Source organism: Bos grunniens, chromosome 2 (genome assembly GCF_055505025.1).
Source record: "Bos grunniens cultivar Pamir isolate PY7600 chromosome 2, Bosgru_T2T1.0, whole genome shotgun sequence".
Taxonomy (NCBI): Eukaryota; Metazoa; Chordata; class Mammalia; order Artiodactyla; family Bovidae; genus Bos; species Bos grunniens.
Genome location: NC_141166.1, coordinates 87640019 through 87653316, shown reverse-complemented (window position 1 = coordinate 87653316; position 13298 = coordinate 87640019). Strand labels below are relative to the sequence as shown.

Sequence of the window (13298 nt, the reverse complement as noted above, 5' to 3'; positions counted from 1 at the left end):
TGAGATTATGTATTGTACTCCTTGCTTCAGTGTGATGATGTTACTGTGAAACTCCCTGATGCTTTTCTTACAATCTGTATCTTGGAATATGCCAAGTTCATTCTTTGAATAGCAGGGACTATATAGAATTTTAAAATATGTAAATAATACCAGTTTCCAACAGAACTGTGCAAATGGAACTTGCATAGTGCACCTGTCCTCAACGTTTATTCCTTTCTTTCAAGTGTATTTCCCACTCTCAGTTGAAAACAAGTGGCTATAGCAAAAGAAGTAAGGTGCTTGTAATATTATGGTACTTGGTGGTGGTATCATTAGTATTTCACATTAGTTTTAAGTGACAATAGCTCATAAAGTTATCCTTCTGTAAGTATATTTGTTTTTAATAAAAACTGCATCCTGGAAGCAGAAGGCATACCCAGAACCTTTAAAATCTTCACAGTAACTATGTACTTTCCACATTCATTCCTCCATGACTTACTTCTGTCCTCACTTGTGAAATAGTTTCTTTTTGATGAGGAACTGGGGGAAAGAAGTAATATCCTTCCATTGTTCTGCAAATATGAATGTTAAGTTGAACTGTCAATTACTAGGTGAACTGTCCAAATCACTAGTGAACTTTAGTGAATTTAGGACTTTTGCTGGAAGCATTTCTGAACTTCCTTAAGTAATTGGAAGAAGTCCTGGACTGTTGTTGGAGAAACTGCAGTGAAATCTGCTTCTACTCACTATATGACTTTAAAATGGAATATAATCTCTCCAAACCTTAATTCCTCATCTGTAAAATGGGAATAATGATGGCTACAAGACAATGTATGCTTATACTTGAGTAGTCTTGTGTTATGGGATGTTGGGTCATGTGCCTCCTTGGGAACAAGCCAATAAATACACCAAAGTGCAGTGTTTGGTGTATGAGGTTCAGAAGCCTGATTTTTTGATATAGGGAGACAGCTTCATCTCTCAAAACAGTAATTCTGTTAACAAATCCGCATGTATTTGTAAATGAGGAATGGTGCCGAATTGGTTCACAATGAGGAAAAAAAAAAAACTCACAAGAGCAGGAATACTGTCAGTCCATTCTCTCCTTGAAGGATCAAGCCTTACAAAGAGAATTAAGTTTTAATGGTCTTAAGTCCTAAGGATCTTGAGATTGGTAAAAAGGGAATTGGGTGATGTGAAAATTGAATGACATACCTCTAAGATGAACTGATGGATCTATCTCAAAGTAGTGATAATTTTATGATTGGGACAGGAATGTTGTAGATGCACTGGCCAAAATCCTATGTGGTTATCTCAGTATTAAAAATGGCTTTGTCAGTAGCACAAAGCTACAGATAAGGCTTTTGGTTATCCTCTCTCAAAAACAATGAAGTCTGCCAATATAGTGTGAATCTTTGATTTCTATACTCAGTAGCCACCCAGTCTCTTTATATTTGACTTTTTCTTACTGAGCTATGATCAAGTATTTATTCAAGCTGTAGCCTTATCTCCAAGGCAAACAATCTATTTCTCTCTCTTTTTTTACATCATTCTGCCTATTTTGTTGTTGTTGTTGTTCAGTCATTCAGTCATGTCTGACTCTTTGTGACCCCATGGACTACAGCACACCAGTCTTCCCTGTCCTTCACTATCTCCCAGGGTTTGCTCAAACTCATGTCCATTGAGTTGGTGAGGCCATCCAACCATCTCATTCTCTGTCATCCCTTTCTCCTGCCTTCAGTCTTTCCCAGCATCAGCACCTTTTGCAAATGAGTCAGCTCGTCACATAAGGTGGCCAAAGGATTGGAGCTTCACCTTCAGCATCAGTCTTTCCAATGAATATTCAGGGTTCATTTCCTTTAGGCCTAATTTGTTTTATCTCCTTGCAGTCCAAGGGACTCTCAAGAGTTTTCTCCAGCACCACAGTTTGAGAGTATCAATCCTTCAGCAGTCAGCCTTCTTTATGGTCCAGCACTCACATACATACATGATTACTGAAAAGAAACATTGCTTTGACTATACAGAACGGCTCTGCTTTTTAATATGCTGTCTAGGTTTGTCATAGTTTTTCTTCCAAGGAGCAAGTGTCTTTTAATTTCATTACAGCAGCAACTGTCCACAGTGATTTTGGAGCCCAAGAAAATGAAGTCTGTCACTGTTTCCATTGTTTTGCCATCTATTTTCCATGAAGTGATGAGATCAGATGCCACAATCTTAGTTATTTGAATGTTGAGTTTTAAGTCAGCTTTTTTCACTCTCCACTTTCACCTTCATCAAGAGGCTCTTTAGTTCCTCTTAGCTTTCTTCCATAAGGGTGGTGTCATCTACATATCTGAAGTCATTGATATTTCTCCCAACAGTCTTGATTCCAGCTTGTGCTTCATCCATTCTAGAATTTTGCATGATGTACTCTGCATATAAGTTAAATAAGAAGAGTGGTAATATATAACCTAGACATATTCCTTTCCCAATTTTGAACCAGTCCATTTTTTCCTTGTCTGGTTCTAACTGTTGCTTTTTGACCTGCATACAGGTTTCTCAGGAGGCAGGTAAGGTGGTCTGATATTCACAACTCTTTATGAATTTTCCACAGTTTGTTGTGATCTACACAGCCAAAGGCTTTCACATGGTCAATGAAGCAGTCTGTTTTTACTTGAAAATAATTTCAAAGTCTAGTCCTCAGAAGTAATCCAATTTCTTTTTCCAAATTCCTGATTCCGTTTATGACAATGCCTACCCCACACTGTTATTATGACTGGTAATTTATATATAATCCAACAGAAATTGTTCCTAGTAACTTTCGGACATTCAACAAATGATGTTTGTAATTTGAATATGAATATCTTCTCTGATATACTTTATTATTTTTTTTTAGTTTAATTTAATTTTATTTTTAAACTTTACAATATTGTATTAGTTTTGCCAAACATTGAAATGAATCCGCCACAGGTATACCCGTGCTCCCCATCCTGAACCCTCCTCCCTCCTCCCTCCCCTTACCATCCCTCTGGGTCGTCCCAGTGCACCAGCCCCAAGCATCCAGTATTGTGCATCGAACCTGGACTGGCAACTCGTTTCATACATGATATTATACATGTTTCAATGCCATTCTCCCAAATCTTCCCACCCTCTCCCTCTCCAACAGAGTCCATAAGACTGTTCTATACATCAGTGTCTCTTTTGCTGTCTCGTACACAGGGTTATTGTTACCATCTTTCTAAATTCCATATATATTATTTTATCTGTATGTTTTTGTTGGTTGTTGGCACCATAGCATACTTATTTCATCCCAATTAAAAAAAAATTGTTCTCACTTTTTGCTAAGCAAACAAATCATTCTAAAAACTCCACTTTTTAAGCATCTAAACTACATCTTCCAGATGCTCTTACACCTCTGACACATTTTTTGGACTGTGGTACATGATTTTTAATTAAAGAAGATACTTGTTAAGATTTAAAGTATATATAGAACAACACTCATAAAATTTGGACGTATCATAATGGCACTTTATAATTTATATTACACTGAGATATTATTTAACTTATATGCAGAGTACATCATGAGAAACACTGGGCTGGAAGAAGCACAAGCTGGAATCAAGATTGCTGGGAGAAATATCAATAACCTCAGATATGCAGATAACACCACCCTTATGGCAGAAAGTGAAGAAGAACTAAAGAGCCTTTTGATGAAAGTGAAAGAGGAAAGTGAAAAAGCTGGTTTAAAGCTCAACATTCACAAAACTAAGATCATGACATCCAGTCCCATCACTTCATGGCGAATAGATGGGGAGACAGTGGAAACAGTGGCTAACTTTATTTTTGGGGGCTCCAAAATCACTGCAGATGGTGATTGCAGCCATGAAATTAAAAGAGACTTGCTGTTTGGAAGGAAAGTTATGACCAACCTAGACAGCATATTCTAAAGCAGAGACTTTACTTTGCCAACAAAGGTCTGTCTAGTCAAGGCTATGGTTTTTCATGTATGGATGTGAGAGTTGAACTATAAAGAAAGCTGAGCACAGAAGAATTGATGCTTTTAAACTGTGGTGTTGGAGAAGACTCTTGAGAGTCCTTTGGACTGCAAGGAGATCCAACCAGTCCATCCTAAAGGAGATCAGTCCTGGGTGTTCATTGGAAGGACTGATGTTGAAGCTGAAACTCCAACACTTTGGCCACCTGATGCGAAGAGCTGACTCATTTGAGAAGACCCTGATGCTGTGAAAGACTGAGGGCTGGAGGAGAAGGGGATGACAGTGGATGAGATGATGGTTGGAGGACATCACCGACTTAATGGACATGGGTTTGGGTGGACTCCAGGAATTGGTGATGGACAGGGAGGCCTGGCGTGCTGCAGTTCATGGGGTCACAAACAGTCGGACACGACTGAGCGACTGATCTGAACTGAACTGAGATGTAGTTACTCAAGTATGGCAGGTAGCAATTACTACCTTTTTACTTGTATCATAGTTTGTTGTCAATGTAAATATTTTGCTTTTCATGTTCTCCTTTAGTTTCTGTAAAGATGGGGACAAAGTTTCACTTATCTTTTTATTCTCTAGGTAGTTGGTAAATTTATATTTAAAAAACAGGAAAAGGCAAAAAAAAAAAGAAAAAGAAAGAAGGAAAGAAAAGAACCAAGTCCTAACATTAAGAAAGATGAGCTTGATTTCAGGATGCTACCTTTTTTCATCTTATTATCTAAAACTGTCACACAAATTTATTAGCATAAAAGATGCACTACTATTCCAGATTGTATTCAGAAGGGGTATTTCTCCCAGCTATACTTCTAATAAAATATATGTTAGAGGATTGGTAAAGCAGTTAGCTGAAATCACTAACATTTCTGTCATTGTTTACCTCTTTTCTCAGTTGGTCCAAGTTAATTCTGTTAGTTTCTGTGACTTTGAATAAAATTTCTTATTATGTCACTTTGTAATTGACATAACTAAAGGTCCTGTGTAGGCTTAAGTGTGGATTTCCTAGACTCTCCCAAATTCTAGTCAGACATATCTTGAAATCTGTGTAGAAAAAAAAAAAAAAAACAAGCACAATCTTTTTGTCATAAACATGTATAATTACTTACCTTTCCCTTTATCCTTATATTACCATGACATTTCTCAATTACAAATAAGGTGTCCATAATAAATGGACCTCTCTCAATAGATTTCTCTGTATTCTCTATATTCTATATTCTCTATATGTTAAAGTGATTTTTAATGATAGAAAATCCACTTCAACATAAAGCAGCTATTTGGAGCCCAAACCAGTCTCTCCATAATCCCCACACCTTGGTTTCCTCTTTGAAGTCATGCAAATATAACATATTTTCTTATGTCTTTCTTAAAATGTCTTAAGAATAATATGTGACTTGCTATAGTAAGCATGGCAGAGAACCAAGTGATAACCCTTTTCCTGGGCTCTGCAGTTTCATAAAACATCATCACCCTGTTTGGATCCTTTTCCTACAGTGATATGAAATGACATTTTCTTGTGTTTTCACATTTTTAGGTCAGTGACATTCCATCTCCTAATTAGTGTTCCTTTGCAGTTGTGTGAATATTGACACACTGTCTTGATATTTTACTGATAATTTACTGAAAAAGATCTTTCTAAGATATTTAAGAGAGAATATTCCAGCCTTCCTCTTTATCTTCTTATTTTTCAGTTTCATTAAAATTTATAAACATTTTAACTGTAGCATTGTTAAAAACATGATATATCAAAAGTCATTAAAGAGAGAGGGATTATGGAGGTTTAAAAACATGTCTCCAGAGTCTTTGATACCACTCTCATCAGGAGGTGGAGTCTGATTTCATTTCCTTTGAATGGAAATAAAATGCAGCAGAAGTGATGCTCCATGAATTCTGATACTGGATCCTAAAAGCAGTGCTATCTCAGCCTGACTCTCTGCTGGGACATTTGCCCTTGGGACTCTAACACCATAGTGTGAGGGAAAAAGTGCTGATCACATAGAGAGGTATCATGTAGGTGTTCTGAAATAAAGTTCCTAGTTGAGGTCCTAGACAGCAACCAGCATTAACCAGCAAAACATGAGAAGCCTTTGAGATGGTTCTGGCCCCAGGCACCATCTGACTACAACCATATAAGAACCCCCCAGTGAGAACTGACTAGCTTAAACAAATTGACACTCAGAATTCTGGGAAATGATACTAGGATATTACTGTTGCTTTCATATGATGCAAAGTTTAAGATGGTTTGTTTTACCACCATAGATAACAAGAAAATAGTTTATTGCCACACTGGGGACTCCCATAACCACAGGTAAAATGTGAGGCATTGACTTTGAGTTGTGAGGGGGAACTTTCAGAGGCTGAAGATTGTTAGCAAAGTCAATACGGTCTGGAGGAGTTTGTCAGTGAGAACTTAAACACACATGGGTAAGCAATTATTAAAAGCTGGAGGAAAGGAGACCCTGGTTATGTAGTTGTGAGAAGTTTAGTAGCACCATTGGTCATTGAAATGTGGAAAGTAAATATACCTAATGACTGGATGATCTGCCTAAGGAAATTTCCAGACATAGTGTTGAAGATTCAACCTGGTTTCTTCAGCTGCTTGTAATGAAATGAGAGAAGAACTAAAGAAATAAGAGCTTAAAAAAAAGCTGTTAAATATAAAGAATCCAGGACTTGGGTTCAAAAATAAAACAGTTTCTCATTCCCAACCTCTCCAGATGGTAAACTATTCTCAAATTAGGAAATAGTTTTCAGGCAAAGATCAAATTCAGGGCACTGTCAGGAAAACATTTTGGTCTGAAAAATGACTTTAAAGCTGTTGAAGACTTCAAAAGTATTTAAGGTGGTGCCTTATATACTTTACAGAAAAAAAAAGCCCATCTGAGAATCTGAAAAGTAAGCCCCACATTTCCTCTCAATTAAAAATTAGGGCTTGTAATAATTTTTAGGGCCTTTTCCTACAGAAAATTGACTGCAAAGTGAAGGTAGAGAAGACTTTACCTTAAGACTCTTTATGTTAACTGGGTATTTTTGTTTAATTAAATGAACCCTGAAAGATTCATTGAAAATCCATAAGAATTTTAAGATAATTGTATTAACAAAACACTGCCAGCTTGGACTAAAAGAGAAAGCAACATGATGAAATGAAAAGTGGCATTGGTATGCCCAAATGTCTATGGGAAGGAAACAAGCAGAGAAGATAATTCAGCTATAGTTATGAGTCACATTTATGCAAAAGGAAAGATGATTCAAAGGGAAGAACCAAGAATCATGGAGAATTATTGTCAGACACCAAAACTAAATCCTAATCAATGACCTGGGAGTCTGTGCTTGTCTGAATTCCAGAATTATAATGGACCAGTGACTATTGTATATCTTCTATTTTTCTTTTCCTTTCTTTCCTTTTTTACCTCCCTATACAATTAGGTCATTTGCTAAAGAATCCATCTGCAATGCAGAAGACACTGGTTCAATTCCTGGGTCGGGAAGATCCGCTAGAGAAGGGATAAGCTACCCACTCCAGTATTTTTGGGGTTCCCATGTGGCTCAGCTGGTAAAGAATCCACTTGCAGTGTGGGAGACCTGGGTTCAATCCCTGGTTTAGGAAGATCCCCTGGAGAAGGTGAAAGAGGAGAGTGAAAAAGTTGGCTTAAAGGTCAACATTCAGAAAATGAAGATCATGGCATCTGGTCCCATCACTTCATGGGAAATAGATGGGGAAACAGTGGAAACAGTGTCAGACTTTGTTTTTGGGCTCCAAAATCAGTGTAGATGGTGATTGCAGTAATGAAATTAAAAGATGCTTACTCCTTGGAAGAAAAGTTATGACCAACCTAGATAGCATATTGAAAAGCAGAGACATTACTTTGCCAACAAAGGTCCATCTAGTCAAGGCTATGGTTTTTCCAGTGGTCATGTATAGATGTGAGAGTTGGACTGTGAAGAAAGCTGAGTGCCGAAGAATTGATGCTTTTGAAATGTGGTGTTGGAGAAGACTCTTGCAAGTCTCATGGACTGCAAGGAGATCCAACCAGTCCATTCTGAAGGAGATCAGCCCTGGGATTTCTTTGGAGGGAATGATGCTAAAACTGAAACTCCAGTACTTTGGCCATCTCATGCGAAGAGTTGACTCATTGGAAAAGACTCTGATGCTGGGAGTGATTGGGGGCAAGAGGAGAAGGGGATGACAGAGGATGAGATGGCTGGATGGCAACACTGACTCGATGGACGTGAGTCTGAGTGAACTCCGGGAGTTGGTGATGGACAGGGAGGCCTGGCGTGCTGTGATTCATGGGGTCGCAAAGAGTCAGACACAACCGAGCGACTGAACTGAACTGGAGAAGGGAAAGGCTACCCACTCCAGTATTCTGACCTGGAGAATTCCATGGACTACACAGTCCATAGTGTTGCAAAGAGTCAGACATGACTGAGAGACTTTCACTTTCATACAAGAGCATCTGTGTTATGTCTCTCCCACCACTGTATTTTTAGTGTGTGGGAGGTAGACAATCGATTTCTTTAGTACACACATGCACACACAAATGTACCCAATAGAAGAACCACTGGCAAATGTATTTTTCCATGAAGATGTCTTAGACTGCCAGTGAAACCAGAGAAGTAGAAATAGCCAAAAATATTTATTAATATTATTGGTCCTCTACAGAAAAAAGGTTGTTGATCCTTGGTCTAAAAATTGACGTACCACTAATGAAAAGAAAATTGAAATAGTTATATTAATATCAGACATAATATATTTCAGGGAAAAGAATATTACCAGAGATAAGAAAAGCCATTTAATAATGATAAATCGGTTAATTTATCAAGAGTACATAAAAATCCTAATGGAGTATGTATATAACAGTTTCAAAAATGAATGAAATTTGCTAGAACTGTAAAGCAAAACAGACACATCTGCAATTAGTTGGAAATTTTGACTGTATCTCTCAATATCTGATAGAATATATAGACAGAAGTTTAGTGAAGATATTTAAAACTGAACAGCACTATCAATCAATCTGATCTAAGATGTCAGTAACATTTACAGAACATCCCATTTCACAGCATCAGAATAAGCATTTTTTTCAAAGTGCAGACAAAAAATTTTAAAAGTAGATATACCATGTTCTAGATCATAAAAAAAGTGTCAATATCTGTTAAAAAAAAAAAAAAACTTTTTAGTACAAAGTGGACTCTCTGATCACAACGGAATTAAATTATAAAATCAACAAAAGAATATCTGAAAAATCCCCTGAGTATTTAGAAACTAAATAACACACTTCTAAATAACCCACCAAAGTAGACAAAAATCTAGAGGAAATTAAAAACTATTATAAACTTAATGAAAATGAAAACATGGCATATCAAAATTTGTGGAATGTACTTTGAGGAAATTCATATGGCACCAAATGCTATATGAAAAGAATAGTCTTAATTCAAGGACCAAAGCTTGTACCATAAGAGACAAGAAAAAAACAAAAGAACAATTAAACCCTAAGTAAATATAAGACATAAAATTTTAAAAAGAGTCAAAATCAGTAAAATAGAAAACAAGACAAAAACAAAAAATTAAAAACAGTAACATCTGACCTACACGTGATGGGGCTGAATGCGTCTGAGTAGAGAGGCCAGCTGCAGGACCAGCACAAAGGAAAGATCAAGCCCGGAGCCTTTGGAATGGGAGCACTGATTCCAAGACCCTAGACTACCAGAGAACTAAGCCTAGGGAGTATCAAATAGTGAGAACTCACACAAAGGGAATGATTGGAATACAAGACCCAGCTTCCCCAACCACCACTAGCACCCTGTGCAGGATGCATCATCTAAACAGCAAACAAAACAAAAATACAAACCCAATCATCAGCAGACAGGATCAGCAACTCACTGGGCCTTGCCCATCAGAGGAAAAACAAACAAACAAAAACTCAGCACAAATCTCACCCTATACAAAGCTTACACAAACCACTAGACCAACCTTAGGAAGGAAGAAAACAAAAGGAAGGAAGAAAACAAAAGGAAGAAAGAATTCAAACTTGAAGCCTGGCAAAGGGAGACCTAAAACACAGTAAGTTAAAAAAAAAAAAAAAGAAAGAAAAGGCAGAGAAATACTACACAAATAAAGGAATGAACTAGAAACACAGAAGTCCAAATAAATGAAGAGGAAATAGGCAACTACCTGAAAAAGAATTCATAATAATGATAGTAAAGATGATCAAAAACCTTGAAGACAAATGGAGAAAATGCAAGAATCAATTAACAAAAACCTAGAAGAATTAAAGAATAAACATAGAGAGACAAACAACACAATTACTGAAATTAAAAATACTCTAAAGATGGTGTATTAGGAATAGGAATCAATAGCAGAGTATCTGAAGCAGAAGAACAAATCAATGATCTGGAAGATAAAATGGTTGAAATAACTTCTGAAGAGCAAATAAAGTGACAAGAATGAAAAGAACTTAAGACAGTCTCAGAGACCTCTGGGACAATATCAAATGCAACAACATTTGAATTATAGGGGTCCCTGAAGAAGAAGAGAAAAAGAAAGGGCATGAGAAAATTCTTGAAGAGATTATAGTTGAAAATTTCCCCAACATGGAAAAGGAAATAGTGAATCAAGTCCAAGAGGCACAAAGAGTCCCATACAGGATAAACCTAAGGAGAAACATGCCAAACACATACTACACGAACTAACAAAGACTAAACACAAAGAAAGAATATTAAAAGCAGCAAGGGAAAAACAAGTAACATACATCTAACATATGCAGATGACACCACCCTTATAGCAGAAAGTGAAGAAGGACTAAAGAGACTTGATGAAAGTGAAAGAGGAGAGTGAAAAAGGTGGCTTAAAGCTCTACATTCAGAAAAATAAGATCATGGCATCTGATCCATTCAGTTCAGTTCAGTTCAGTTGCTCAGTCATGGCCAGCTCTTTGTGACCCCATGAATCGCAGCACGCCAGGCCTCCCTGTCCATCACCAACTCCTGGAGTCCACCCAAACCCATGTCCATTGAGTCAGTGATGCCGTCCAACCGTCTCATCCTCTGTCGTTCCCTTCTCCTCTTGCCCTCAATCCTTCCCAGCATCAGGGTCTTTTCCAATGAGTCAGCTCTTCACATCAGGTGTCCAAAGTATTGGAGTTTCAGCTTCAACATCAGTCCTACCAATGAACACCCAGGACTGATCTTCCTTAGGATGGACTGGTTGGACTTTCTTGCAGTCCAAGGGACTCTCAAGAGTCCCTTGAAGTGATGGGACCGGATGCCATGATCTTAGCTTTCTGAATGTTGAGCTTTAAGCCAACTTTTTCACTCTCCTCTTTCACTTTCATCAAGAGGCCCTTTAATTCTTCTTCACTTTTTGCCATAAGGGTGGGGTCATCTGCATGTCTGAGGTTATTGATAATTCTCCTGGCAATCTTGATTCTGGCTTGTGCTTCCTCCAGCCCAGCATTTCTCATGATGTAGTCTCCATATAAGTTCACTTCAGGGCAAATAGATGGGGAAACAGTGGCAACAGTGGCTGACTTTATTTTGGGGGGCTCAAAAATCACTGCAGATGGTGATTGCAGCCATAAAACGAAAAGACACTTACTCCTTGGAAGGAAAGTTATGACCAAACTAGACGGCATATTAAAAAGCAGAGACATTACTTTGTCAACAAAGGTCCATCTAGTAAATGGTTTTTCCAGTAGTCATGTATGGATGTGAGAGTTGGACTATAAAAAAGCTGAGCACAGAAGAATTGATGCTTTTGAACTGTGGTGTTGGAGAAGACTCTTGAGAGTTCCTCAGACTGCAATGAGATCCAACCAGTCCATCCTAAATGAGATCAGTCCTGGGTGTTCATTGGAAGGACTGATGTTGAAGCTGAAACTCCAATACTTTTTGCCACCTGATGCAAAGAACTGACTCATTTGAGAATACCCTGATGCTGGGAAAGATTGAGGGCAGGAGAAGAAGGAGACGACAGAGGATGAGATGGTTGAAAGACATCACCGACTCAATGGATATGGGTTTGGCTAGACTCCAGAAGTTGGTGATGGATAGGGAGACCTGGTGTGCTGTGTTTCATGGGGTTACAAAGGGTCGGACATGACTGAGTGACTGAACTGAACTGAACTGAACATACAAGGGAAATCCATATGCTTAACAGCTGATCTTTCAACAGAAACTCTGCAGGCCAGAAAGGAATGGCATAATATAGTTAGTCTTGAAAAGGGAAAATCTACAACCAAGAGTACTGTGCCTGGCAAGGATCTCATTCAAAATTGATGGAGAAATGGAAAAGCTTTTCAGACATGCAAAAGTTAACAGATTTCAGTACCACCAAACTAGCTTTACAACAAATGTTATACTAATATTGCCCTAAAATATAAGAATAGTAAAGATCTACAGAATCAACCCCAAAGAATTAATAAAATGGCAATGGGAAGATATATATCAATAATCACTTTAAATGTAAATAGATTAAATGCTGCAAACAAAAGACACAGATTGGCTGAATGAAAAACAAGACCCATATATATGCTGTCTACAAGAAACCCACTTCAGACCTCAAGACACATATGGACTGAAAATGAAAGGATGGAAAAATACATTCCGTACAAATGGGATCAAAAGAAAGCTGGAGTAGCAATCCTCATATCTGACAGAATAGACCTTAAAATAGAGAAGATTAAAAGAAATAAGGAAGGACATTACATAATGATCCAGGGATCAATCCAAGAGGAAGAGATAACAATTGTAAATATCTATGCACCCAACATAGGAGCAGCTCAGTACATAAGACAAACACTAACAGTCATGAAAGGAGAAACTGATGGTAACAAAATAATAGTAGGAGACTTTAGCACTCTACCCACACCAATGGACTGATCATCAAAACAGAAAATTAATGAGGAAGCGCAAGTCTTAAATGATACGTTAGATGAGATGGATCCCATTGATATCTTCAGGACATTCCATCCCAATGCAGAAGATTACACTTTCTTCTCAAGTGCACGTGGAACATTTTCCAGGATAGACCACATCTTGGGTCACAAATCAAACCTCAGTAAATTTAAGAAATTTGAAATCATATAAGCATTTTCTCTGACCACAACACTATGAGACTAGGTATCAATTACAAGGGAAAAAACTGTAAGAAACTCAAACACATGGAGATTAAATGACATGTTTCTAAGTAACCAACAGGTTACTGAAGAAATCAAAAGTGAAATAAAATCATTTCTAGAAACAAGTGATAATGAAAACACAACAACTCAAAATCTATGGGATGCAGCCAAAACAGTCCTAAGAGGGAAGTGTATAGCAATATAATTCTACCCCAAGAAACAAGAAAAA

At 37.6% G+C, this 13298-nt stretch overlaps 1 long non-coding RNA gene across 1 annotated transcript in view; it reads left to right on the top strand.

The window, feature by feature from the left end:
* LOC147378303 (uncharacterized) overlaps nucleotides 1-3684 on the top strand; it is a 315858-nt gene extending 312174 nt beyond the window's left edge. The window contains exon 4 of the long non-coding RNA XR_015145867.1: nucleotides 3529-3684. This is a non-coding gene — a long non-coding RNA (uncharacterized LOC147378303). The remainder of the gene's footprint in view (nucleotides 1-3528) is intronic.
* The last annotated feature ends 9614 nt before the right edge of the window (nucleotides 3685-13298 follow it).